Here is a 2447-nt window from a genome sequence, read left to right on the forward strand (position 1 = left end):
TTTGCAGCCAGGAAGGAACATGGTGTCAGTGTTTTCTGGGTGGGTGCAGGAATACTTCCTAGAAACTGTTAAATCCACAGTGGTCTTTGCTACCTTTGTGCAGGGCAAAGGAGAGTCCTGTACACGGGCAACGAGTTCCCCTCCCAAAGAGCCAACCTGACTCTGCAGTTGCTGCTGACAAGTGGCAATTGGGCTCCTTGGTTGGACTGGCTGGAAGGTCAGTGGTGCTGACAGCCCTTCTGCAAACCAAACCCTGGCAGGATGGAGGTACCCAGCCACAAATCCCCCCAGGCTGACTCCTGACCCAGAGCCAGGCTGCCACCCCCAGTCCCAGCCCCAAGGGAGGAGGGTGGCTTTGCATCTGCTGTGGTCTCATTTTCCATCCCAGTACCACAATCCCCAGCGTCTGGCCAAGCACCCCTGCACCATGCTGGGGACGGGTGGGAGATGGTAAGGTCCCCTAGCAAGTGACAGAGATGAACTCCTCTAGCCTGGGGACATCTGGAGAAGTCCCAGGTTCCCAGAAGGCAAAGATTTTCTGGAAAGGAGCTCAGATACAGGTCTGAGAGCAGGTTTCAGAGGTGAGCTGGAGAAAGTCCAAAACCTCGCTCAGGAGAGAGCTCAGAGACATCTGCTGCCTGCTGCATGGATGGGGGCCAAAAAGCCAGGAGATGCTAAAAAAGGAGAGAAACTTTTTCTTTTTTTTTTTATGGCCAAGGCCACTTTCTTTTCACCTTCACTTTCTTTTCACAGTGGGCTTTGTTTGCGTGGATGCTGGGGAGAAGGGGGGCCCATAGCTGGGCACAGCAGGTCCAGTACTACCAGCACTGTCAATCCTCACCCCTGCCAGGATACCCTGTGTGGAGGGGCAAGTGAAGGGTAGATCTATGCTGCAACGTGCGGTGCTGTCCTAAAACAGCATTGCTTGTGCCCAGGATGAGCAGCGCTATAGCCACAGCAGCTCTCACTGCCTGGGGAGGCGGCAGCCTCCAAGGCAAGTTTTGGGAAACACCCAGGTGCTCTGGGCACCTCCCACGTGCTCCACCTCCACCGGGGCAGCTGTGACCACTTTGCACCCTTGGCCTTTAAAATGAAGCTGACGGGGCTCTCTTCTGGTTTGCAGGAAGGTGTCTATGGGGTAGGGGTGAAAAGAACGAGGCTCTCGGAGCAGGAGGTGGTTCAGTTTGGGTGCTCTCAGTTCAGCGTGCAGACCTGGTGCTTAGGAAAGTTTATTTTTGAAGTGCCTTTTTAATTGGTTTGGCCCTCTCTATGTGGAGCTTCCCCTCCACGTCTGGAAGCTTTTGCTGCAATTAAGTTCAAGCATGGCTCTCTCTGCTTCTAGAGGTTATTAATTTTAATTTGGTTTAAATCTGTTTTTCTTAGTTTGCTTATATTCTGGCTTCCAGCAAAAATGGAAGGAAAAAAAGTATCAAACCCAGAGCTCCTTTTCCTCTGCCCTGTCATAGCTGCAGGTTTGTGACCTGGGTGTAGGAGAAGAAATTTCTCCCTGGACCTTCAGAAGCCTGGAGGAAAAACAAAACCTTCCTGCTGTGTGAGCCACCTGGGAGGCCTCGTTCAGAATCACACAACGCTGTGTGGGAAGAGCGATCCTGCTTTCCTGACCAGAGGAAAGGGAAACGTGCATCAAAATGGAAACTACGCCTTTTGTGCTTGCCTGGAGCATCTGTCTTGCTGGCCGGGTCTTTTACACTCCATGGAGGTCGGCGGTTCCCAGTAGTGACCTGCGCTGGAGCACAGTGATCCCGGGCGTGAGTAGTGCTGAGATGTTGGATGAAAGGTCTTGGAGGGATGCAGGGGGTGCTTCGGTGCCGTGATGCCTCATGGCAGGGTGGTCACACGTGCAGTGAATGGTACCGCTTGACAGTATTGCATCTGGCTTTGCTATTCTGCTGGCGAGAAAACCAAGGGCAGCCTCTGTTTGGTACTGTTTGAGATGCATCTTCTTGTAGATCGAAGCATCGTCTGGTTGGTGTGTAATGAAAAAGCTGGGTATAATTTATAATAGCACTGTTGGCATAATTAAGTGTCAAAAGAAACGCATGGAATAAAACCCTAAAGCATATTTCAGGATTTAAGGGAAACAATGGATTTTCTGTGTGAAACGGTGATATTCTTCAGCAAAAATAATTTTCTGCAGAGATTCTAATTAGAAATGGATGCGAGGATATCATGGAGAAAAAATTAGTTTTGATGAAAACGTTCAGGTCAGCAATATTCATAATTCCTTCATTAACCAGGCAGTAATAACTCAAAGTAAAATGCTCTTCCAGTAGCTATTCAGGGTCAAGGTAGTGACTTTGTTAAGAGGGACAGAGCTGGTGGGTGATATTCACGTTGGCTTTGGCTTTAAGCAGTAAGGTAGGAGGCCATTTCTCAGGCTTGATTGCTGCTCCTGTTCAGGATGTCCACACGTTTGCTGCTTAGTG

This window comes from Numenius arquata, chromosome 11, assembly GCF_964106895.1.
Source record: "Numenius arquata chromosome 11, bNumArq3.hap1.1, whole genome shotgun sequence".
In the NCBI taxonomy this organism is placed as follows: domain Eukaryota; kingdom Metazoa; phylum Chordata; class Aves; order Charadriiformes; family Scolopacidae; genus Numenius; species Numenius arquata.